The sequence below is a fragment of the Pseudonaja textilis genome, chromosome 2, assembly GCF_049901715.1.
Source record: "Pseudonaja textilis isolate UNSWEBS1 chromosome 2, rPseTex1.2, whole genome shotgun sequence".
NCBI lineage: Eukaryota > Metazoa > Chordata > Lepidosauria > Squamata > Elapidae > Pseudonaja > Pseudonaja textilis.
The window spans coordinates 97,661,934-97,688,143 of record NC_141991.1 but is presented as its reverse complement, the minus strand read 5'-3'; the positions used below and the strand labels follow the sequence as shown (position 1 = coordinate 97,688,143).

The window sequence follows — 26,210 nt, the reverse complement described above, 5'->3', positions numbered from 1 at the left end:
TTTCATTTTATCTAAATAGCTTCTTATCCTATCCTCATCGACAAGCAGGTCCCTTGTCTTTATAATGAGGATGATATAAGCCTTCTCACTGGCACTGTTATGAATTATTTTGGATTTTGTCCTTGTTGCGTTCCATTGAGTCAATTTGGAGGTATGGGCTGAGCTATAATGACAATGAAAAGAAATATGTATTATGCAAGCAGGATGGCTTCAGGGTTTTTTTAAAGTGATTATGTAAAAAATGCAGATTACTGATTTCTAAATAACGTAATAGAGGAAACTGCAAACATTTATTTTTGTAACAATTCCTCAAGAATCATTACATATTATACTATTTTTTAAATTATAGGTTTTAATTAAAAGTTATAGTGAAATATATTATTATATTTATATACTGCCTCTTAAATGTATTTTGAAAAGGTTATTTTTGATTACTTTTTAAGATATCAAAACATTTTATTTTAACACTTCCTGGGCAGATTAGTTTGGTTTGTATATGAATATTTCCCAGTTGAACATTTCCTGGAAGACCTCCCCCCTCCAATCATGGCCTGATATTCAACTCCACTTTTAAAAACCCCAGTTAAATCTTAATGGAGGATTTTGTGAGCTTTAGTTTCCAAGTATCTGGCTTGCACCCATTTAGGGAAACTTCATGTAAGGTGTCTTGAAGTTATCTTTGTGAGTAGTTGATTGTATCTAATGAAAAATCTCCAGTTAAGAAACAGATGACTTTTCCTAGCCCCTAAATTTTTTCTCTACTTGTCCTGTAGAGCAGACACAGTAACCTTCATGATCAATATTTTTTATAGAACATAGTCAATTATTGGAAAGAATATCGTTCTTAGTAGAAATAATCACATCTTAATAACACTTGGTCAACATCTTTTCCTTTAATCAGTATGTGTTCAGGCATCTTTAAAACTATTTGCATGCCCAAATATTAAAAATACATATTTTTATGACTAGAATTTTTCTCCTTTGTTAAGATTTCTGAAGCAGATTACAAGTGGGATCTATTCTAAACTAGATGAAGTGTAGGTTCCCATCATAGCTAATAATTCCTTGCATCAGCATGGACCATTGCACGTTTCTTGATAGCATAAATTCTATAAAATTAGGAAATCATTTTATCTTTGTAAAGACAGTGTCCTCATCCTATTCTCAAAATTAGGATAATAGATTTCATAATAGGTTTATTGATTGGTTCTATACTGTAGATACAAATAGATCAGAGGTAGTATTCAGCAGGTTCTGACCAGTTCTGGAGAACCAGTAGTAGAAATTTTGAGTAGTTTGGAGAACCGGCAAATGCCACCTCTGACTGGCCCCAGCCCCATCTATTCTCTGCCTCCTGGGGCCCAGCTGATCGGCTGGGTCTTCTTTTGTTGACATGCACAGAATAGAGTTGGAAAGCAGGTTGGTGGGGTAGGGAGGGAATGGGATTTTGCAGTAACCTTCCCCAGAAGTAGGGAGGGAATGGAGATTTTACAGTATCCTTCCCCTGCCACACCCACCAAGCCACGGCCACAGAATGGTAGTGAAATTTTTTGAATCCCACCACTGAAATAGATTCAACTTAATGTGCTATGTTGAGGTGATGCCTTTACAATATTAGGTCAGTCAACAGCTAAAGAATATTGTGTGAGCTTTCTTTATGTTTGCATTGCCTGCAACTCTGAATTCATCTAATAAAAGTATTGGCTAGTGAGGATTTTTTAAATAGAACATTCTCCTTTGCAGCCAAGAGAACTACTTTGGCTTTTTGCAACAAAGTGCTTCACTGTTTCTAAATGGTGCAAACCTACACTTCATCTAGTTTAGAATAGATCCCACTTGTAATCTGCTTTTCATTTCCCAATGATATTTATCTTCCTTGGCTTTGTGCCATGTTATGTAGACTGTAATCCTGTCCATTTGGTCAGAAACACATTTCTCTTGGTTCAACCAGCATGGATTCAGGGATCCTAATCAAATCAAAGGTTGGGCTTTTTGTAATGATTTTTCTTTTGTGTCCATGAATTAAAATGCTGTCTACGAAGACAATAATTCCTTTTGTATTTCCACGGCCTTCTCATTTTTTTTCTGAAAAACTTTAGGAGTATGTATTACGATAGGAAAGTTAACAACAGACTCTCTCAAAGAATATGATAAAGGTAGTCAATTTAGCCCTCTGATTGTCAACAGCATTTTCCAAAAGCCACCTGGGACATATGGCCTGGAAAATACATTGACTTCTATTAATGGAAATATATGCTTTTAAAATGTAACTTTAAATTTCAAGAGATAGACATATGCATATACGGTACAACACAAGCATTGTGTTTACTTAATTATGCAATATTTAAATATTTATTTTACAAAACTTAACCTGCCTTTTTGTTCGCAAGGCACTAATTTTTCTTTTTTTTCTAGAATCATTTTCACCTTATAAAGAATGGAATGATGTATCCCACAGGATGTTTGTATGCTCCATGGTTTCATATAGGTTTAGAACAAAGTACTCAGAGAGTCATTCTTTCAGCCCCTTCCATTTCTCCCAATTTTAGCAGTCCTGTTATGGAACTGCTTCACAATGGAGGAAGCTATCTAAGGTTATGACTGTATTTTCAAACTAGCTGCCCAACCAATTCTTAAACGTATGCCATAGTGAGAATATATCTTTGTGAAATTAAAAAAATTAGCTCTCTTCTACTGCTGTGGCCATTATCTGAATATATGAGGCCCAAGACATGAGTATAATCTTTTAGAAAACATATCTTCCCTTAACTGGGAAGTGGTTCATAATTTTGAAACCTAAGCATGTTATCTAAGGGAGTGTTCCCTGTTGCTTCCGAATGCTGAGCTATATTTTTCTGGACTTTTGTAGAACTGTGAATGAATTATTCTGAAAATAGTTCCTGCAATATTTATGGAAAGCAGGTTATCTCCTTCAAGACCTTCTCTTATTGTCCTTAGACTCTGATCAATTCGCAGAGCCTTGCCATCTCTATAGCTTTGTGAAGAATTAAATCCTGCATTAGCTGAAATATTGCAGAAAGACTTTTGTCTAGAATTCCAAGCATCGATCTCCAAGGTGCCCCTCTTTTTAAATTAATAGATGCACATTTAGACTATTTGTTAATGCTCTAACTAATTCTTCAACATTTTTCAATGCTTCTAAATTCTCTGCCTTTTCAAAGATGACATTCCTCTCAGGGATGTAAGGGACATCAAACTTTAGCCAGAACATTCTTAAAATTAGGTTTATCTTTAACAAAGGGAAAACATTAATAAATGCTGTGGGTTTATTTCCTCATTGTACAAAATAATTTATTGTGCCATCCGTTTCTCTCCTTGAGGAGCTTGGAGACCAGGGCAAAGCAGCAAATCTTTGCTTCCATTAAGGCTAAGACACAAGATTATTAAAACCGAAGGCTTCTACTGTAGGAAACAATGCTGTATTCTTTCTCTAATTAGGAAAGCTGAAATTTAAAGAAAAAGCACCTGTACATATCCTTTCATATAGGTCATGGCATAAAGTAAGCTCTAAATATTTAGAATAATGAAAGAAAATCCTGCTTACCTTTTCCTAGAAGAGACGGAAACCTGGAAAATATAGTCCTTATATACCATTACCTCCCCTCCCCCCAAAATTATTAGTACAGGTCTGGACTACCAAAATGTTGTCCACCTAGACTTGACTTCTAAATACACATCCAAGAAAGAATCAGTGGACACCCCAGTCAAGAACTAAATACTAAATTGTTTTACAGCGCTACTCATTCAGTTGTGACAGGGTGCTTTTTTGGTCCTATTTTACAATAGCAACTCCTCTTTAAAAGAGATCTCCACTTCAAGATAATCATAATATATAGAGCAAACCTTTAGTACATGGACAGCATAGTGAGTTATGTCTAGTATTAGTCCTCCTAACTCAAATTACAATAATTCATTCAAAAATCTAAAAATTTACAGCTTATGCAAATACACATGCTCCTCATGTTTGATTATGTACCTCCCCGTTTTCTCTCCCATTTTTGAAATGAAGAAATAGCTTAAAGTACAATTAATGTCCGTGCTGCTTAATAATTAGAATATAATGACACTATCCAAAACACACCCCTATCTTGGTTAAATTAAACACTGAAGACAATAATTCATCAGCACAAGTCAGAAAAATGAAATAAAGCCTATTAGTCCACTGACATTATTACAAAAACCTGTAAGACATCATATCATCCACAAACTATTTTTTACCTACCTTTTTTTCTTTCTCTTTCTCCCTCTTCATCTCCATCTTTCAGTTCTATCTGAAAATACTTCTTGGATTAATTTAAAATCTTTCATCTAAATTCCAGCATCCCACTTTTTATTGTGAGAAGCCAAATAACTCCAGGAAGCGATAGTATAAGAAAGACCTCCATCAAAACATCTGGTAGACAGAGATATACATTTTATATACATGCAGGCTTCACTAAGTTATAATCCCTCAGGAACCATGTCTAATCTTCTTTTAAATCTACTTAAACAAGTGGCAATTAACACATCTTGGGTTAGTAACTGCAGAACTTAATTATGTGGCAGGAATCTCCAATCAATTAGATTTATTACTGAGTCCTAAAATCTACTATATTGAGGTGTGAGAAAAAATGCTCTCTGTTTTCTCCATACCATATAAATTGTGTTCCTGGTCTTAATTTTTCTAAAGTTACTCTAGTTAACTTTTAGCCAAACCAATGGAATACTTCAATGAATGGAAGCGGAAACAGTTCACAGAATAGAAGGTATGATTTTTCTGTCTCTCTGAAGCCTTCCAGGCATCATTAATATCTGTGAGAGTCCCTGAAACCTTCAGATAGGTTGGAGGGCAAATGGAGGCTGAGGGGAGGGTGTTTCTGTCCATAATGTAACAATGAATTGCACTCTCTGTTCTCTCTGCTGTAGAACAGATTTCTCTGTATCTCCATCAATCTTCCTTTTTCCATTTTTTCCACTACACAGCTCTCTGCATTGTCATCTCTATTCTCCCTTTTCTCTTTTCTAATATCATTTTTTTCCTCAAATACCTTTTCTAGTCACGGTGCTAACCATTCTTCTTTCCTCAATGGTACACAAATTTTACTTCTCACTAAAAAAAACGCACATGCAGGCAATTCAGTGGAATAAATCAGTTTTGTTGGGCACTGGAATATAGAGGTTACTGCATGGTAACTTGGAGAATACTGAGCTCATGCTGAAATAGTTGAAGTAGAAATACTTGAAAATAAATCGTGATCAGATATCTACACCACACCAGTATAATGTATTGAAGACAACAATTAAAAAACCCAGCATATCACCCAGGAAGTTGCCATGCCTGAGGTTTTCCATCACCTTAATCACTATGCCACACATTTGCATCATCACTGGTAGATAAAGATTCCCTTTCATAAAGTGCAGTGATTATAAGAGAGACAGAACTTTGATTAATGGATTTTTCAAGTTTCCAAGACAATGGACGAGAAGGCTTTATCTGTGCTCTGTTAGTTTTAGAGAGATACTGAGTAAAGCTTGTTTAATGTAGACCCAATAACCATCAGAAAAACATGCGATTGCTTTGCTTCTCAATGCACCAACATCTGAAATTTAACATACCATTAGAAAATAGGACTGGACACAGAGGTTCTGATCCAAAGCACCATTTATATAGAAGATTTGATCAATGGAGGGCTCACCCATAGCCCTTGCTCACTCAAAGGAGGATGTAAACATGGGATTAAGTATCTCTAACATAGAAAAACAATAACCCACCCCTGAGCCCTAATCCCCCCTGCTGATAGACAGATGCTGCACCAACTACTACTCTGTTGCAGTTGAGCTCTACCAGAGGTCTTAACTGAATTAAACACAATGGCTCTTTCTTCTCCTTGGCCACCTCCTGTGCTACAGCTCAGAACAGAATCCCCTTACAGAGTAATGGAACACACTATACTGTCAAAAAAAAACCTACACCTCTTTCCATTGCCTTCTATGGGAATCGACTGGCATTCCCTGACCTGGAAGAGTAATAAAGTTTGCTTTGAAGAAAGACTTTGGAAGCTGATTCTAGGAAACCCTAAACAATAAAACAGACATCGCAAGCTAGGAATTCTCAGGACTTGTGGGTCCTATAAAGGAGATCCACTAACCCCAAGCTCATTTCATTTGGAATGTGAGTTCTGCATATGAAAAAGGAGATGTTTTGTTGGAGCAAAGCATAATAAATCACTCAACATTTTCAATGAAGTCTACAAAAATAACTAGTGTTAAACTGCTGCTTTCAGTTTCTCTCACATCCTAAGCCTTCTGCTATTCTTCCTACTGTGTTCTTCCCACTAGTTCTTCCTAAGGTGGCGGAAAGGTAGTGCAATCCCTGTGGGAAAGAGTGTTTGTTCCTGAGCTCTGTAATTCTCCCCGGTTCACTAACGTGAAGGAGAATGCTGACAGCTACAGCACAAGGGAATGAGAAGATACAGATGTCCAAGTCTTGGCTTCAGTGCCTGGTTCCCTGGCAGAGAGACAGTGATTCCCCATAGAAGCTGAGGACACAAAATGAGCGAGCAGTTGTAAATTTTCTCACAGAATAGGGTAGTAGGAGATGGGGTAAAATGAGACCGTATACATCACAGCCAGGGAACACTGTGTTCTGAGCAGGACGCCGAGAGCTGAGGCAAAAATCACTTCCACTGGCACCTTCTGTGTGCTCGCATGGTGACTGTTCAGATTTTGGGTAGTCAAACTTGATTGATCTTTACAAAAGCTCAGCCATATTGGACATGACTAGTACCTTGGGTAGGAAACCATCAGGAAATCTCAAGGCTATAATGTAGTCTGAGAAATAAAAAAGAACCTGGGAAAAGCCAATGACAAATTGCTTCCTTATGGCTGAAACTACAAGCAACTCAGGTTGACGCAAGATGGTCTTTAGCTTAAACAGATGTTCCTCCAAACTCTACATTACCTACAGTTAATGTGAAAAACAATTTACCTTCAAAGAAGGCTCTGTCACACAAAAGGAAACATGTATACGCCTGACTTATTCAACAGATGCTGCTTTCTTATTAAATGCACTTATGCAGGGCACCCCAAATTTCTTCGCCCAACCCTGCTAAACATTCTGAATCTACATCTTGACACAGAATACTTGTTCCACTGAAGCTCTATACCCAATCTTTTTTACTCTAACAAGATCAATAAGTATTAACTTCTGTCAGTTTAATCACAGCTCAATGCCATGTATCTCTGTGGTATAATGTTTCTATGACTGAAGAAGATCACATGAGCTAATTGAATCATATAATACATACACCACTGACCAAAGTCCCTGCTATTAATTTTTCCAAGGAAATAGCTGTCCCAAACTGCCAATATTCAATATTCAGGTTTTTATTATCAGGCACCAGATGGGGTTAGTGCTCATCCCAAACAATAAATGTGAGTGGTCACAATGATGACAAGAATTTACTAAGTGCTTGAGGGAACCGTTGTGGTTTCAATATGCATTCAGGGAGGAAAAGACTTATCCACCAAGCAGCCTTTATGCTAGGCTGGGTGTGCAGGGATGGTGCAGAAGCACCCTTGCTCCAACTTCACCTCCTTCCCTCTTTCTTTGCAGTGCCTGGCTCTTGACCAATTGTGTCAGCTCTTAATGATGGGAGAGATTATCCCTGCAGTGTCTTTCATGTTAATTTCCTGCTCTGCCAGACAAAGTGACTCAAACCATCCCAGCTTAAGCTAGAGATTTAACAAGCAGGCGGGAAATTGTCCCCCCCACCCCCGCCTGCCCTTTCCCGGAGCTGAGAGAAAGCTGTTCCTCTGCTGGGCCTCAAGTCTTTGTCCTGGGATGCTTCCGCTTAGTGATTCTGGCCTTTCTGAAACAGGACCAGGAATACACTTCCCCAGGCAGGGCAGGGTGCATTAAAGACACTTTCAAAAGACACTTTCCCTAATTATGGATTTATCAACTCTCCACAAGGCTGCTCTCTTGCTTCCACTCTCTTGGGAAAAGACAGGGCTTCTTAAGAAACTGCCTAATTACATCTAAAACTGCCAAATTATTGCATTACCCCCAAGAGGGCAGTGATGTACATATCTCTGCAATGTACACCAGGGTGAGACAGCAGCCAGATGTAGGCCCAGAAGAGATGATTATGCAGGGGGAGCAAAAAGCCATTTGTCATTGTGTGCTGAGCAGGTGCCGCATGATCCAGTGGTTGAACATTGGAGTGGAAGCAAAGACAACACAGCTTTTGCCCTTCACTTTCGATGAGTGGGTTTTATTTCTAGGTGCTCATAAGCAGATCTTCTCTTTTAGCTTCTTTAAACCGCATGTTCTCGGAATGGATCAAACCGTAATCTCATTCCTTTGTTGGTATTGGCAGCATCCAACTACAGGACAAACAGTTGGCCTAGAATAAAGTAGATTCGTTTCCACTTAAACCATGACAAAAACGCGACAGCAATGTGATGATCATCCCAGGAAGATGTGTGCTTTTACAACGCCTTTATTTTCCAGGCAGCAAAAGCTTTTTGGAATGGGAATTTTGTTTAGCATTGACCTCCCCTTCCTTGCCAGACTGATGGCTAAAGCGGGTGGATCCTGAACTCCCAGAACCAGAAATCAGATTCACACAGGACGGATATCTTTTTAGACCTCTCATTAAACCTTGTGCACTTTCAAGCTGGTGCCTTTTTAGTTTATTTGACTGGAGGTATGTAAGCCCTTCTGCAGATTAACTCAACACCTGGACCGTTTGATAGATCATTTACCCCAATTTGGTCATACAGCAAATATCCAGTCTACAGTAGGCCTGTTCTTAATTTGGGGGTGTGGAGGATTGATATTGACAAACCAAGTATGTACTGATGGGGAAAGGAGTGTGCAATGTGTGAAAAGGTCTATGCTGAAACTGCCATGAAGAAGCTGAACAGGTCTTGCCATAGTCACTGTTTGGAGAGAGGAGATGCCTTATGAAAGCCTGGATATATGAAAGGCAGGATGCATGCTTGTGTATAATACATTAAAATTGTTCAGTAGCTTTAGTCAGAGAGTTGAGAAACCACATTTAACACTCCAAATAGCTATCCATGAAACCACTAGCCCAGCAAAGTCTCACTACTATGTCATATTGCAATTTTATCACAAGGAAAAGCTATACTCTTGAAAGAAAATCATCTCCTAGCAAGAAAAAAAATCGTATTCTACACCAAAAATGAACCGCTACTCCAAATTGATCATCTGAAATGCTATAGCTTGGTGGTGGAATCCTTGTATTTATTAACTTTATATATTTAAAATATACCGCTTTGTAGCTTTAAAAACCCCACAAGGTTACAACATTAATAAAATACATGTCAAAACCAAGATACAGCATATAATTAAGTCAGTAATTCTGAACAGAAACTGTTTCTGCACATGGAAAGCAATATATAACAGTATAGGAACTTGATGGCTCAAAAGTTGACCTATTACCATAACTTAACTGACAAGCTGTACTTGTTTTAAAGCCAAACTTATGGGCATTATATCAATATCCATTATATCTGATTTCTGAAATAACGGCCTTACATGCCTCTGGTTTTTGCTAATGCAAAAGATACATTCCTAACAGATCTTCTTTAAAAGTCATCTAAAAGGATACTCCCCTCCCAATTCTGCCAAGTTTGGCTAAGTAAGAGCATTTACAATAACCCCAAAGGAGGTACAAATAAGAGAGTCCAGCAGTATTAACAGAGACCAGCACCAGTGGATTTATTGGCTGTCAAGAGGACTAGATTCCACTTCTAAATACAGAGGTGCCCTGGCAACTTCTGTCATTAAACTCCTTTCCCTGCAGTGTATCCTGTGCTTTTATAAACAGCACCACTGTTATTTTATAAGTTCAGACAAAAGCCTTGTGAACAGAGAACTGGCATTGGAATGAAGATCTCTCTACCTTCTATGGTCAGTAGTTGAAACATAGGAGTGAGACTTAGTGGTTACATAGAAGACAAGATGCTGGGTATCCTTGGTGCTATACATAACTATTTCTGCAGCCCATCCGGTTCACCATCCGGCTCACCATAGAAACCAGGGCCTTTTCAAAATTATTGGAGAAAGAAAAACAATTACAGGGAACTGGTTGATGAGACGTGAGGATAAGAAGAGGCCACATGAACTGAAGGGCAACCACGGAGGTTGTGTTGTGGGTGGGACAAGGACATGACTGCTTACTAGATAACAATATTTAGCACACAGCTGAGTGTCATAGTCAGCCAAGAAGGATGTTGGCAGTCAGAAACACCCATGTGAATCCAACTACCTAAAGAGTTTGTAGCTTAGCATATAGCTAGACAACTGTGGCTTATGATGTATTGCTATGGCTTAGCGTAGTCAGGTGGACCAGGTGGAAATAGAATACATTATAGGTTCTGAGGAGCCCCAACATTATGAAATCTTGCACACTGCTTCCCTTGATGAATGGAGTAGTGACATTTTGTGAGTGATTCTTGAACGCTCTCATCCCTTTTCATTAAGACTTGTAAAATTGCAGATCTTGCTGGAGGTGGGTGTCACACAAGTAGCCACAATATAATAGCTTAGTTGAGTTTAATCTTCCCCTTCAAAACCAAATGTAAAGAAAAATTATAAGTCAGTTTTACTCAGGCTAGCACAATTGAAGTTTTAAGTGTTGAGAGGAGGAACAAAAAGATTAAATACCACAGCATTTTCACTTATATACTGCTCAATAGCACTTTACAGCATCTCTGATCCGTTTCCTATATTGCTGCCAACAATCTGGGACCTCATTTTACCAGCCTCAGAAGGATGACAGACTGAGTCAACCTTGAGCCAGGCAGGATTGAACTCCTGGCTGAGGGCAGAACCAGCCTGCAATAGTACTGTTTGTTTTAAAAAAGATAGAGGAAAGGACGTTCATACAGCTTCCCGTACACTGCTGATATGAATCGTGAGATGGGAAGTATATAAATTTAATATATAATAATAAGAAATATATTTGGTCTTCTCAGTGGGGTCCTGGATAAAGGCAATCACTGAAAGATTATCTCCAAACTGATCATTTGTGAGAGTTTATCCCACCCCACCCCCTTCTTCATCCCCCAAAACAGAGGGGAAAGCCATTTTCAATTTTGTCAGGAGAACACACGTTCCCAAAGTCAATGTCTTCTCTGCCTCAAGGCCTTAGTTTATTCTTAAATGTCTGCTTCCTAGGAAATTACTTTATCAATAGGTTATTACTATTTTCTTTCATCAGACTGAGAGATTTATGTGACTTCTTTAATTTTATCTTAGCATGTGGTATGAACCTAGGCTCGCCTAATTACCAATCATGGCTCAGTGCAATGTATAAAGCTAATATTAAACCTCACTATACATAGTTTTTTTAAGGTTATTATGGATGACTGTAACTCCCTTAATGGTTTTAATGTTCTGAGTTAGATTGATGATTGCATTCTTTTAATGTAATGATTTGAATTCATTTTAGTACTTTAATAAACAAACAATTTAGTTTCCAAGCCTGCTTTATAGGAGAAGATAGTTGAATCTTATACATGGTCACCAAGCAGCCAGACCTTTTCCCCCTATTAATTGCATCTATAAAAGTGGAAAATGCGATATCCTCTTACCCAAATATCTGTTTTTTTTTTAATTTTGTGGGAACTGTGCAAATAGAAGATACAGAATATTTATATGTACCATAACGTGTGTGAAATGTTTCATTCCAGCATACAGACATTACCTATGCTGTGTTTGATCTAACAGGTGGCACTTGGCAATTTATCTCTTAACATGAGGTGTACACAGGGGTGGGATTCAAATTTTTTAACAACTGGTTCTGTGGGCACAGCACCCCCACACACTCCATTTTTGGGCCTTCTGGGCCTCAGGGAAGCCTCCTGGGGGCCGTTTTTGCTCCGAGAAGGCACTCATCTAGACCAATGTTTCTCAACCTCACAAACTTTAGCTTGGAAGTCCACACAAAGTTGAGAAAAAACTGCTCTAGACGGATCCCATCTGGCCCCTATTCAAAACAATATTCATTGAATTCATCCTGGAAAATGACTTCCTTCGATGCACACATAGGCTCTTTACCCAATAGGCCTGGTGGTTTAATGTTTAACACAAAAGAGGTTGGTAACTTCAACCTTGTAAAAGGACTACTAAAGAATTATTGTGCTGTTAAAAGCATTAAAATAATTTTTAACCATAATTAATATTTTTCTGTTTGCAGAAATCAAATGCCATGTGGCTAATAAGGTATGTATCACCGCAAACAGATCTGTTTCATTTGAATGGCAGTTATTCTAAACAATACAACTTGGACCAAACATATGAATTTTCCTCTTCCTGGAAATACCAAAATGTACAGTACTCCCCTCCAGAAGCCCCTAGCATGGATTATTTCTGAGTATCAAACCAAGGCCTGATTGAATCACCAGCTTTCAGATTTGCATAGTACACTGTTTCCTCATAGGCAGCCCTTCCATTTGGGGGTAGAAATTTCCATTTGTTTGCCATTTTCTCTAAACTTATGAAACCAGAGTCTTATTCCGGTTTGCATAACAAACACAAATCATTACTTTTTTATTCAAATTGTAAAAGCAACTGAAGTGCTGCTTGAGCCTTTTTTATCAACTCATGTACAAGTGTCACAAAGGATAAAAAAGGATCCTTGGCAGAAACGGGCAGAACATTCACCAGAGCATCCTTAGTGAAGGCTAATGAGAATATAAATTGTTTCATATTTAAACAAATTAAGTGTTTCTCAACCTTGGCAGCTTTCAGATAGATGGACTTCAGCTTCCAGAATTCCCCAAGCCAGCTTGATTAATCTGTTGTTTCTCAACCTTGGCAGTTTTAACATGTAGGGGCTTCATCTCCCCAAAATACAGAACTTATGAAAATGAGTACAGATAGTTCTTGATTTATGGCTACAATTGGGACAAAACTTCTGTCGCTTAGTGATACAGTCACTAAGTGAGTCATCACATGACTCTGCCCAATTTTTTTGTCATGGTCATTAAAGCAAATAGCCATGGCTGTTAAGTGACTCTGGCTTCCCCGCTGGACTCTGCTTGTTAGAAGTCGGCAGGGAAGGTCACAAATACAAAACCAAGGTGACCCAGGGACACTGCAACCATCATAAATACATGCCAGTTGCCAAACCCCTGAATTGGGATCAGGTGACTATGGGGGTGCACAGGCAGTGATGGGATTCAGATTTTTTTTTTACTACCAGTTCTGTGGGCATGACTTAGTGGGCGTGGCGTGGCTTGGTGGGCATGGCAGGGGAAGGATACTGTAAAATCCCCATTCCCTCCCCACTCCTGGGAGAAGGTTACTACAAAATACCATTCCCTCCCCACTGCACTAACCTGCTTCCTGTGCACAGCAACAAAAGAAGACCCAGGCGATCAGCTGGGACTTGGGAGGCAGAGAACAGATGGAGGCGGGGTCAGTCAGAGGTGGCATTGGAAATTCAAGGACCTGTCATAAATCACTTTTTTTTCAGTGCCATTGTATTTTCAAACTGTTGCTAAACAAATGGTTGTAAATTGAGCCTACCTGTAACGATGGCAGAAATTCTTTTCTCACCCTTAGCAGGAGAAAGGAGTTCAACCGCAATTTCTTCCTTGTTTTCCTTACTTTTATGTTTTCCAATTATGCTTACCCTCTTCTTCCTCAACTTTGTGCTCAAAAAAAGGGAAATCCCTGTTTACCTTTATTTACTATTTACATTTGCCTCATAAATGCATCAGGCTGTTTCCTGTGTACTTCCTGTCTTTGCTCTGAATATGATGATCTCTTTTAATCACCCTTATTTAATCCCCTAAAATCCCTTAATCATTTTTTTTAAATTTCTCTAGATCTCCTCTCATTTGATTACAATTGTCTCCCTAAATTGGGAATTTGGGCTATCCCAGAAACTAACCAATTTTGGATACCGTATATGCTTTGCCTTGATGGATAGTACAGAGACTTGTTTGATCCTTAGAGGGCTCTTCGTGTTTTTAATCTCAGTACCGCACAGGGTCTGCAAAAATCTTGATTTTTCTGTTTTCGCTTGTTCCTTGAAAAAAGTTTCTGGTCAATGCACAAATTCTAACTGTTAAAGAGAAAGGGCATTAGAGATAATCTTATGTGGAATCAATTTGATCCAATAACAATATGAATTTCTCCTCATCCTTTCAGTGATATGACACCTCAGAATAATTATTAGTAACTAAATACAATTTGAGATACACCAACTTTTTCCAGTTCCAAATTTCTCCTACGTGATGAGACCCAAATCTGCCTTCTTATCAGTGGTGGTATTCTACCGGTTCAGCCTGGTTCTGGCGTACTGGTAGTGTTGAAGATCAGTGGAAACTGAATTGATTTTCTCTGAGGAGCTGCTCTTGGGCCCACCCGCCCGCCTGGGCTCCCATACTGACCTTTATTCCCTGCTTTTGAAGCGCAGCTGCTTTGCGCGGCACAGTAGATTGCCTCGCGTCAGCTGCTAAAGCAACAGGGAGAGTGCAGGATTGCAGGTGGTGAGTCAGAAAGCCTCTGTGCCTGCGCAAAGTGTGTGTATGCACACACAAAGCGCGCCCATCAAGCCACGCCCACCGAACCGGTGATAAACTATTTTGAAACGCACCACTGCTTCTTATGATAATCATATTTTCTCTTCCCTTCTCCTTTTTCTCCTTCTTTCTGCTCTCTCATGTCTACCTATTTTCCCTCGAATACCAGCATCTGCGGTCTATAGCAGACCAGCCACTGCTGCCACAGGAAGAGCAAGAGACTGGGAGGGAGTTTGGCCCACAGGTGAGTGGGATATTCTGGCCGTGGAGTGCAGAAGGCAGAGCTTTTTTTTTTTCTCTTCTAACTGGATGCAACCTCTTTCACTCCTGGTGCACTTGATGGTTGAGCCTCTGAACTTGAGTGTCTGCCTGCCTGCCTGCACTCTGGCCTGTCTCTCGTATTCTCCCTGTCATTGTAGGCAGCAACTGGGTCAGGAAGAAGTAGAAAATTGGGTGAGGCTGGATGAAATCAAGCTGAGAGGAAACTGAAAAAATGAGGCAGATGGGGCGGGGGGATACGTGCTTAAAAATAACTAAAAGTCTGAAAGTTTTGAATGTAAAAGAGATTCCGGGAAGACAGGCAGGCAAGCAGGCAGATAAGGAGGCTGCTGAATGGGTCTATTTCTCTCCAATCCAGAATGTGGTCCTCTCTAGTCTTGGACCCTCCTCCCAAACCTGATAACCTGGACTGGGAGGATTCTGGGGAAGAGGCTATTTTGTGTTCTGCATTGGTTCACTGCCTAGCGCAGCATGGCTTTAAGCCGAAGCAGGCCTGCTCTGTAATAGAAACAGTAATGTCACCATCATGCTGGGACTAATTCTCACTCCCTCTGACTCTATTTGCACAGGGCCACGCACAGATCAATAGAAGCCAATGTTTTTGCCGGCTGATAAATTATCCTCACACAGCTTAGAGCAACAGCCAAGGTGTAACCCTTTATCCACCCAGTGCATTGATCTTAATCTGGACCCCGTGTTCTAGCCTTCTGTAAAGAGATAGGATTCAAACATTCAGTGAGGTGCTGTTCCCAAGCACTGGGTTAGCGCAAGCCAGGTTCCTACTCCTTTTTAAATATTATTGAGGAAATACCAGAAACAGTAACCAGCAATCCAAAGCCTAATTCTTAGCTGGGAAATCAACAACTGGGCAATCCAGGTTTACATTAAACCAAGGGCAAACTATACAGTGCAACCTTAATCACCCACTTTTCTATTTCTTTAAGCCATCGTACTGTAATCTTCAATATTTCTAATTATTACTTGTATCACAAGGCTCACATATCACGAAGCGAACAGCCAGACTTGTGTCTTTTTATGATTTCCAAATTCCTCTGATGTGGCTCTTCTGAGTAAACCAGTACTCCAGAGATACTGCATCACCCAAGAATCCATTCTGACATTTTGTCAGCCAGCCAAGAGCAAAACTGAAATGCACAGATTTGTTGTCTTTGACAATTCAGTGTCGTGACTGCATGCATATCTGAACAGTAAGCTTACTGTGTCCATCTATGGTCCCTCTAGACTTATTTCTATTCCTGACATGCCTCCTATCTATGGAACTGGATAATGGCAAAGTAGCATAACCAGATATTCCAGTTTCATCAATCATAGCCCAATTCTGTCAGCCTACAGTTTGGGATCAGCATCTGCAAGATGATGAGAGGTCTAACTACCTTAGCCTGAGATTCCATCTTCCACCACTCTATCCGGGCACTTTTAAAGAAATTTTAGACAATTTTCCATCATCATGCCTAGAGTATATCTATCATGAATTAGAAAGCCACTTAGTTTTACGAAAAAAATTTAGACATCTCCAACCTCCTCTACTTTCACTGTCTAATAAAAAAAAACAGTTCTCTTTGGCTCTTTATCTGCATGGCACAACAGAGTGTTGAACCTTATGATAAAATTGTTGCCCCTGATTCTTATTTTTCTTTTTGGTAACAAACTGGAGTTCACTGCTAAAATATCTTCTCATCTATGTAGCTGATAGAAATGGAAATCTACATCTGCTGGGAAATGTTTTAATGGTACCATGAAGTTCAGCTGAGCTCCAGGAAGATATCTGCATTTTGAGAAGAATGGGAATAATCTACAGATTCTTGTACAGACTTTAGATGAGAACGGAAGTCAGAATTGGATTGGGGTTATATGGTCCCCATTATTATTTTTTTGTATTATTTTCTAGCTGCTGCCTTCTCTTCCTCCCTCCCTTTTTAATATTACTGTAGTCCTACACATGCTGTTCTCTTTTTCATGAGAATAACACATTGCACAATATTTCCAGGAAATTATGGAAACTATTCCAAGAGTTATTCACTGAATACAAATAGCTCATTAAGATGCCCAATAGGATGTAAGCAAAGTGGGCGTTGTTATTATTTTCTTCCTCTATTAATATGTGTCATTTTGCAAACTGGGACTTCATGTTGCTGACATGACATGAAGTTGCATCTCTTTGTTCCAAAGGTGATCTGGGATGGGTTTGTTAATTTAAAACAACAACAACAACAACAACAACAACAACAAAGAATAATTTCTAAATCTGAACAGATACACAAGAGAGAGAAAGGGCTAATTCTTCTGTTCTTGATTGCCATATAGATCCAAGCTCCCGTTTTTCTTAAAACCAGGTATAATATTTCTATATTTGCTTTGGGATTCTTTGTTGGGAGCTCTGAATGCACAGGCATCCTCACACACTCAGACTGTTATACATACATTCATCTGGAGAGAAAAGATCTCATCTCCTCTTGTCTGCCCTGGCAGACTGTCAGGAGCCCAAGCTCCCCTCTAGGGGAAAAACTTGTTAGTACTTTACATCCCACCCCACAGAATCAGCTGCTAGCCACTGAGATTTGCATAGGGAAAGGGGTGGGGATGGAGTGGGGGCAATATGTGGTCCATCTGTGCTTTGAGTTAAGTTAACTTAAGAAGAAGTAGCCTGTGGCAAACCATTACATCTAGTTCGGCTCTGAGTACAGGATACTAAAATTTAGATTGCTACAATTGAATTAATGGCACTGTGTAATGACAGCTGGTGTCCCTTAAGACCCTTGCATAGGTCTGTGAAATCAAAATTATTGGGCAGATATTGAAGATATCAGATGAATGTCATTCTTCTCATTATTTCTATTTCTTTAAAAAAAATAGGAGTTTTTTCAGGAAAAATATTTTATGTTCATATCTAATGGGTTTAATACTGTTGTTCTTGCATGATTCAATCAATATTCTACATTGCAACAGTTTCATTTTTAATAGAGTAAATATTGATAAATTTAGTCTATACAAACAAAAGCTCTTTTGGGGGTCCTCCAAAAGCAAGAAGAGGTCCCAAGAGCAAAAAGTTTAAGAAACACAAATATACAAATATATATCCTGTAGATAGGAAAAAGTTAAGGAATGCCTGTCCCTGGAAACTGGAATTGGAGCATAGTTGATTTAGACATCTAAATCTGGCCAGATTTATTTCAAATATGTTTCAATAGTGCCAAAAGCCACAACAGTCTTCCAGTCCTTTTATTATCTCAGCCCAATATATGCCCATTGAATAATGGGTTCCTATAGCGAAGGAAAATAATTTTCTATATTTAAACGTTGGACTTTATTATTTAAGTTTTTTTCAAATTCTCAATCTAGTGGTTGAAACTATTACTATTTTGGCTTCCACTGACTTCATGGCTTTGAATATATTTCAATGGGTGCTCAACAATAGTTTCCTTGCTTCTTTGTTCCAGCTATCCTTGGGAAAGCCCTGGAGATAAACTGATAGCATCTCAGTGTCTAGCACAGCAGAGACAGGTGATCCCATACCCCTTGGCATTTTGCTCAAAAACACTGGGGGACATCAGGTTATCTATACTAGTAGTTAGACCTAATTTGAAAATCTATAGGCTTCTGTCATATTTCAAAGCTGCCTAAAAGCAGTTTCCATATGGTAAATATCCCTTTTCCTTCCACCTTTTTCTTCAGTTTATCACTCCCCGATAAAAAGATCTGGAGAGCGTGAAGAGCAATAGCGCTTAGACTTATATACCGTTCCATAGTGCTTTACAATACTCTCTGAGCAGTTGACAATGTCAGCATATTGCCCCCAACAATCTGGGTTCTTATTTGACTGATCTCAAAAGGATGGAAGGCTAAATAAATCTTGAGCCGGTCAGGATCGAAGTACTGGTTGTGGGCAGAGTTGCCTGCAGTACTACATTCAAACCACCACCATAGTTTATATTGTTAAACCATAAGTCTTTAGAGTTATGCTGAGCATTCTTTCTCAAGTCAACACACCACTTCTAGATGGAACCAATATGCCATTATAGTTATACAGACATCATCTCTAATGACTGGCTTGCACCAACAGTCCCAGACCAGAAGGAAAGCTGTCAGACTACTGAGAAACAAGCAAGGCAGGAATTGAAATTACCATTTGTATTTCCATCTTAGCCCAGAGACTGGTCAAGTAGCAGAAAGAAAGCACTTGCTTAGTGGAATACTTTTTTTTTTTTTGGCAGATGCTGCTAGGAGTATTTCTAACACCAACAGTAAATTCTGCTTTTTCTATGTGGAACAAGCTAGCCAGAACATAGTTTGCAGATTTGTTTATTTTTTTGCTGCTAATTGAATAATTTTAATGCATGTGTATATATGTATATATAGTGGCAGGAGAAGAGAAGGCAAATTACCCAGAGTTGGGTAATTTCACAGATAAATAAAATATAAGTGATACTTGCTATATTTTTGCTCATAAAAGCTCTTACTATTTTTAAGTGTTTTAACTATTTCAATCCCAAATTCTGATTTCCCTCACTTGGGAAGCTGGTGTTTTGGAACCTTTTTAGTTGCACACTGAAGTTTTGTGCAGTTGGCATTTTTATCTTTCGATATTAGTGAAGAAATATAACTAGGGCACAGGGATCTATACACTGTATGCCATATATATAGACTGTCTTGAAAACTATAGTTCAGAATAAAACAGCCAGTTTATGTTATTATTATTTCAAAAACTTTAAGGGATGGTACTACTAGAGATATTTCCTTGGGCGTGGTCTTAACGTCTCCAGAGAAAACTTAGGTGGAATCAAATCTTTTGACATCAATTAAACACTTTTTAATTTCTAGGTTTTTCAAAGTTCTAAGTGAATTTGGTTTTATCTGTTTTTGCCATTTTATATGTCCACTGTGCTATTCTTTTATTCCTGTTTCCTTTGATTATCAATTTTCTTGTTTTAATAGAGTTTGTTTTGTTGATTGCCCTGTAAGCAGCAATTCTGCACAAAGTAGGGCATTATTCACATTACATTGCATCCATCATCTTCAGTGGCAGGATTTAAAATCCATTATGCAGAAAATTATATCAAATCTACCCGAGGTCTCATTCTCAGAACCAGAACTTAAAGAGTTACCTTCTAATAATTAAAACTTCAGGTCCCTATTGTTCTTTAAACTTTGTGACCAAACAAAGGTGCCTCTTTTATTTTATTACTGTTCAGCTTACTTTGTAAGAATAGATCAATCTAAAAACACATTCACCATTGAGGCTTTTAAGACCATTCAAAATATCCAGGATACATTATACCTGAAGACTGAAGGCATTCAGGAGTAATGTATTCCCTTTAGATGCAGTATTTAGGAGTCCAATTTTCTGCAAATAAACATGGCATTGGAGCAAGAGAAAATGACAGTATTAACACATATGCACATATGATATATTGTTTTGACCTTGAGACTCCAAAGGTAACCTCTGCATACCTGAAATATTATCATTTGAAGATGCTTGTATGTGAGTCATTTTGTAAATCACTTATACCAGTATTCTAATCCTTTTAAATTAGAGATACGAAAATACCTTGAGGCTTTTACAAAGCATGTATACTATCATGCATGTTCTTTTCTGTTGCATGATAGAATTTTTCTTGACTATTCTTCTCAAAGTAAGCTTGTAAATGGACAAGATTTGAGATCTGGGAGAAGCTTGCCAGAAACAAACACAAACCTTGAGATGATACATTACCATGTAGAATTTAACACACAACAAATGATGAGCACATTTAACATTCTAAGGCAGGTTATGACCTCAGAAATGGCATCCATATGTTACACTGCAATCATCTACAATGAGAATCCATTGCATTCACACAAAAGTTCCTACATGAGGGAGGGGAAACCATGTATTAGTATGGTTCCTGCTCATGTGGCAACTTCTGCAAACATATAAAGGCCTCCCCTCTGCAAGTCAATTATGCCATTTCTATGGAGGCAGACTTGTCAGTGATGTCACCAAAATAACTTAGGAAGCAGAGGGACTGCTATCATTTCTATCCATCATTTCTGAGATCTACACAGTGCAGTGTACTGTATTGCCTGAGCTGGGCTATAGGATACTCCAGTTATAATCCTTCTACTATAGATGTGAGTTTATAAACAAAGGAGTTGAAAAAAAAATGCTTCCTTTTCAGACCATGGAATGAAGAATAGAAAATTGATTTAGTTCTTTAAAGGCTATGGACCATTGCACACATTATTATTTTTCTCCTATACAGATATAATCCTAATATGGGGAAGGTAGGGAGAGTATTACATTGTCATTTCAAATCAGGCCAAGTGTCTATGTCACTATAATTATGCTTATCTGGAAGTCACTTCCAAAAATACATAATCAGAAAAAAATAGACAAATGTGTGATTCACACACAATGGTGTAAACAAGTAGGCATATTTTTCTTTGTATTTTTTTCCCTGGCGGTTGGCGGAGGAAGAGACATGATCCTAATTGATTTGCACATGTGTTTTTGTTTGGGGTAGAAGATCTTTGAGGAACAGGTTGATTTATCACTGTGTATATGATTTTCCAGCATGAAGAATACTGCCCAAGGAAATATCATTTTTCCCCTCCACATAGTCGCTGTTGATTTATCAGGACATCAGGACACCTATTTCTTATTAAAGTGGGCTCCTTAGAGAAATTAAAGAAATGGCCATCAAACAAGACTCTCTCCCTGTACATATATAGCGTATTCCTTTCTTTTTTGGCCTTTGCTGATACCCAGGATCCCTGAAGAAAGTGTTCACAAAGGCTCCCTATGAGCAGGCACTTTCTAGGCTGGGTGATGCACTGATTTAGTCATTCTGGGTTTAGGATGCTTTTCTATGGAGCCAGACAGGCCTTTCCTTTACCCAAGGGCAACGCTGAAGTTTGTCATATCCTCTTATTCTTGGCAGCTGCTGCAAAACCCATTCCTTGAAGAAAAATGCTTAGTGACAGACATAGCGCTACATTGGTAGAGGCAATCTAAGAGATTTCAAGGCCAGCCTAGATAAAAATAGGAGAATGCATCACCAGAACAATGATGAAGAGAAATCTACCAGTGTTGCTTTGCTTTTCAGTCAGGAAAGCAGTTTTATGGCCAGATACAGTTTTGGAATTAGCCATGTCTGTCACTCATAATTTCTCCAATTTTCTTAGAAATAACACGTTCGGAGACCAAATTCCCAATAAAGAGAAATATTTAAAATCTTCTCCAAAACTGAGATAATCAGCCTAAGGCAACAAATCCTTCTATTGTTGTCTATGGACACTTTCCACCCAAGTATAAAAAATCAAAAACTTGCTACAGAGAAATTTTGCTGCAGAGAAAAACAAAACACTGAAAACAGAGCACAAAACCTAAAGTAGTATTAACATAAGAGCAAAAAGTACCCTCCCCCAAATTCTATTCACATCTAGGCTGTTTTCTATTATTACCCATGCCCCACAGCCCTTCTCTCTCTCAAAAATATTAGTGTAACCTTAAGATACCATAAAGTCAGAGTCCTTCCTCCTGAAGAAAATAGTAGTCAAGAACCAGAACTGTATAAGAAATACTAAATTTAACCTTAATAAAAATAAATGATCATTGTATTGAGCAAGAACTAATAATGGCATGCTAGCAAATTTGCAGAAAGATGAACTAGCAAAGACACAATGAACAGAATTAAACATATACACCTCCCCCACAACCATATATTTTTTTCATTCAGAATTGCTGGAACCATTTTTCTGAAAATGTTATTTCACTTGCATTGTACATAGGAATAAGGAGCTTTATGCAGCTCCACCTTTTGAATTTTAAAAGTGAAAAGTGGGCACTCTCACAAAATGGCTGCCAGGATGAATGTAGTCAGAAAATACTGATTTAATGGAAAGTAAATTGGTAAAACCTGTTTCCCGCTATTGCTCTATCCTTATTAGGAATCCTGTAGCACTTTTCAGTCTATCTTTGCTTTTTACTGGGCAATTGAGTGTATTTTGAAGTAAACCAGTCATGCATGATTTTCATTTTCTAAGAATGTCCACAAAACCCATATGGAGCCCAGAGATATTCTTGGAAATATAATATTCTATATAATTGTCCATTTCACAGCTTTTAGCTCAGGATTCCCAGGACAAGTCTGAGATATTTACAGGTGCAAATATACATACCTCCCTCCCCCCCCGCCAAGGAAAAATAAACACATACATTTAACTTAATTTGAACAATACAAATAATTACTGGCTAAAATGGCCACATTCACCAAGCTAATTGACCCTCATCTGGATATATCCAATCATTCCTTCACACATAGATATTTTGTTTTCTCCTTCAAAAGAATCTAGAAAAAGAAAGGGGGACACAAATCGAAAATAATATATTCTGCTGAAAAATGGCTGTGGCTGTGAGTTAGCTGGCATCTAATGTACTCCCAGCCAACTCCTATATTCAAATTGCAGAAAGCATACACAGTGTTCAGGGCAGCTAGCAAAAACAAAAACAAAACCTCCCACATAATTAATTGTTTGTTTATTAAACTTCAGCAAACTACAAAACTGTTAACTGGCAATACCAGGTGCTACAGATATGCGCTAGCATTTAAATATTGCAACTCATCTATTGTCTCCCTCACCCAAACCTCTATAGCTTTTTATTCCACTTGATAGTCTATAGTTATTCCAAATGCAATTGAATTTCAAATTTCTAGGTTCTATCATATCACAAGACCCTAAAATGGACACCTAACATCAAAAATGTCATCAAAAAAGCACAACAGAGAATGTTCTTTCTGCGCCAACTCAGAAACCTCAAACTGCCCAAGGAGCTGCTGATAACAGTTCTACAGAGGAATCACTGAGTCTGTCAACTGCACCTCTATAACTGTCTGGTTTGGCTCTGCAACCCAGCAAGACAGACACAGACTTCAGAGGATAATTAGGACTGCAGAAAAAATAATTACTACCAACCTGCCTTCCAGTCAAAAAGTGGGCTGTGAAAATATTTACAGGCTTCTCACATCCTGGACATAAACTGCTTCAACTCCTACCCTCAAACGATGCTATAGAGCACTGCACACCAGAACAACTAGACACAAGGACAATTTTTCCCTGAACGCCATCACTCTGCTAAACAAATAACTCCCTTAACATTGTCCAATGTTACAAAGTCTGCACTACTATTACTACTAATCTTCTTATCATTCCTTATTACCCAACCCCTCTCACTTGTGACTGTATGACTGTAACTTTGTCGCTTGTATCCTTACTGTTGAACTGTTTCCTAGTATGATTTGATTGCTTATTTGTACCTTATGACTATCATTAAGTGTTATACCTTATGATTCTTGACTCTTGAATGTATCTTTTCTTTTATGTACACTGAGAGCATTTGCACGAAGACAAATTCCTTGTGTGTCCAAGCATATTTGGCCAATAAAGAATTCTATTCTAATTTATTCCCTTTTTCCCTTTAAAAGATATATGCGTAAGCTTTGCTTTTAAATAACTTTATGTACTATGTGACAGATTGGGTTGCTCCTGTTCCATAATCTCATTGGATTTTACCTCCATTTTTGTTGGAATAAAATGTTTTGCAGATAAGTAGCTATGTGGTGCTTTTTCACCAAAAATCCTTCAGTAAACTTTGCATCAACCAAAAAATACCTTATTGTGCCTAACAGCCTTTTTCGATTTTACTCAGGGTTATTGCTTAATATTCAGAAGTTGTGGGTGCTCCATCACTGGAGGTTTTTAAGAAGAGATTGGAGAGCCATTTGTCTGGAATGATATAGCATGAGGCATAATAATGCTTGGGCATGAAGTTAGACTAGAAGACCTCCAAGATCCCTTCAAACTCTGTTATTCTGTTGTTCTTTGTGTTTTGTGCCTTCATTCTTCATGTTGTCCTCAAATTCCAGGATGCAATATTCTCCCCAATATTGGACCTTAATAACTTGATTTTTCTGTTAAACTTGTTTTCTATATAAAAACAGGACAATTAGAATTTTTCTAATATTTTACTCTCATTGGCTAAGAGATGGGTGCAGCTATACTTTGAGTTGCAGGCTATGTATGAACATTACAAAGTAGTTTCCCCCATCTTTTATTTTGATTGGCATGGGATCCCATAAGACTGAAAATACAAGTTCCAACAGCTGACGGGCTTATTTGAATTCAACCTTGGGAAACCTGTTCCTTTTTCCATTAGCTTTTAAACAACAGTCATATCTTGATTCCTTTGTTTCTTGCAAGGACAAACATTCAGTCCAATTGCTAAGTCCTTAACCCTTATTTTCTTCATAGCAGACACATCTCTGGGACTAAATCTTCTAAGCCATTTTGCAGGATTATTATTATGTATGCATCCTGCTATTTTGTCTGCCTCGGATTACATAACTCCAGCAAATTAGCTTCACTGTGCTTTTCCATCAACACTACTTCATGTGTCTTGGTAACAATGTGACTTTATTTTTAAGCACAATTTTACAGACCCGTTACATAAAAACATAAGCAATCTGCATACAATTCATGTATATAATATACTTCTTGAAATAATTCTCCTTTCATGATGATCTATTAGGCATTTCAGGTTAACACTACTCTTTCCATATCTATGAACATTCAATTTCTTAATTTAACTTTTTCTTGTTAAGGTTCATCAAGACTTAAAAGCACATCTTTGTTGTGGATATATTGATTTGATGCACTATCTAGAAGAAAACATTTTGTTTTCAAATTCAGAATCATATCCAACGGCAAGTAAACATTTATTTGCTGTTTCTTTGCATCTCATTTTTTTTTTTTTTGCAATTCCTCGGCAGTCTTGACTTTTCTTTTATGACATTTGATCTCATTATTTCTTTTATGAGTCTTAGCATTGTAAAGTCTGCATTCTCTTTTAATATGTCCCTTTCTTTTACAGTAATGATGGATGACATTTCTCCCTTTTTTTCTGGTTCACAGAATTCCCTTCAGTTGCATCTTTCTAATCATGCCAGTATGCCTCCACCTTCTCATTTTCTATTCTCAAAGAAAATTTTATGAGGAAGGTTGATTAACTTTTCCATGTGTCTGTACTCTTTTGGTAATGAAATAAATATCAATTCCTTGATTAAATTGTCCGAAAGCTTAATACTATTTTTACTGTCTTCTGAACAGAGAGATACTCGGTGACATATTCCATTGAACTTCCATCCACTGATAATTTTAGATTTATGAGCTTATTTAACATTACAGTTGGTCATTATAAGCATAAATATGTCTTATTTTGTCCCAGATCTCCTTTCTTAAGCACTACTGTAAATCAACTTAGGCTGGTCAAGGTCAGCCTCAAAATTATTTCATAATTCAGTAATCTA

The 26,210-nt window shown here is 38.1% G+C and overlaps 1 protein-coding gene across 8 annotated transcripts in view; it reads right to left on the bottom strand.

Moving 5' to 3' along the window:
• Positions 1-26,210, bottom strand: part of ADGRL1 (adhesion G protein-coupled receptor L1) — a 144,413-nt gene that overhangs the window by 76,075 nt on the left and 42,128 nt on the right. For 5 of the 8 annotated variants that reach the window (XM_087924649.1, XM_087924640.1, XM_087924643.1 and 2 more), the window contains exon 1: positions 23,821-23,958. The exons of the other annotated variants lie outside the window; for them this stretch is intronic. The gene's annotated coding sequence lies outside the window, so the exon portion shown is untranslated. Of the gene's footprint in view, positions 1-23,820; positions 23,959-26,210 lie in introns of those variants that run through there. 8 annotated transcript variants of the gene reach the window in all.